The sequence below is a fragment of the Lygodium microphyllum genome, unplaced genomic scaffold (assembly GCF_053477565.2).
Source record: "Lygodium microphyllum isolate KBCC unplaced genomic scaffold, Lygodium_microphyllum_v1.1.10 scaffold_320, whole genome shotgun sequence".
NCBI lineage: Eukaryota > Viridiplantae > Streptophyta > Polypodiopsida > Schizaeales > Lygodiaceae > Lygodium > Lygodium microphyllum.
Window position 1 is genome coordinate 1,958 of NW_028229797.1, and position 651 is coordinate 2,608.

A 651-nucleotide genomic window follows, 5' to 3' on the forward strand; every position below is an offset into this window, starting at 1 on the left:
GGGCAGTTGTGCACGCAAAAGCGATTACCATGCTCTTATGACTGAAATTTCTTTCAAGCTTTTTAGATTTGCCAATTGAATAGACCCATTCAGACAAAGTAGTGAAGAAAAGCATGAACAAAGAAATATAAGCAAATATTTTTTTCTGTATCAGTGTACATCGTGTCGATAAAGAATTCTTGATATTTTCATTTTTGTTACTCAATCCATATTTAGGTATCCATTGTATTCATACTCTGAATTTATACTCAGTTTCATTTATTAGCAAATAGATTTTTACGATATTCCTCACTAATCGATTATTTTATAGGGCTGTTCTTCTATCGGAAGCTATCCTATGAAATAGACTGAAGTGCCGCTACTCGGACTCGAACCGAGATGCTTTAGCACTGCTTCCTAAGAGCAGCGTGTTTACCAGTTTCACCATAGCGGCCTAGCAGTTAGTTACACTTATGGTATCATATTGCTGAGTAACGCGTCAATGCTATTACCTGTCTATAATAAAGAAATGAGCAAGAAACCCAGGAGAAAATATAGAATAATGATTTTTTTATAGAATCAGCAAAGACTAAAGGTTGCTGTTATAATTCTTATATAATTACGGGATATAGCGCAATTTGGTAGCATACCATCTTGGGGTGATGGGGGTCG

General features: G+C 35.6%; 1 non-coding gene across 1 annotated transcript; it reads right to left on the minus strand.

The window, feature by feature from the left end:
- Positions 1–353: 353 nt before the first annotated feature.
- TRNAL-UAG (transfer RNA leucine (anticodon UAG)) lies at positions 354–433 on the minus strand. Its single transcript has one exon. It is a non-coding gene; the product is annotated as a tRNA-Leu (tRNA).
- Positions 434–651: the final 218 nt, after the last annotated feature.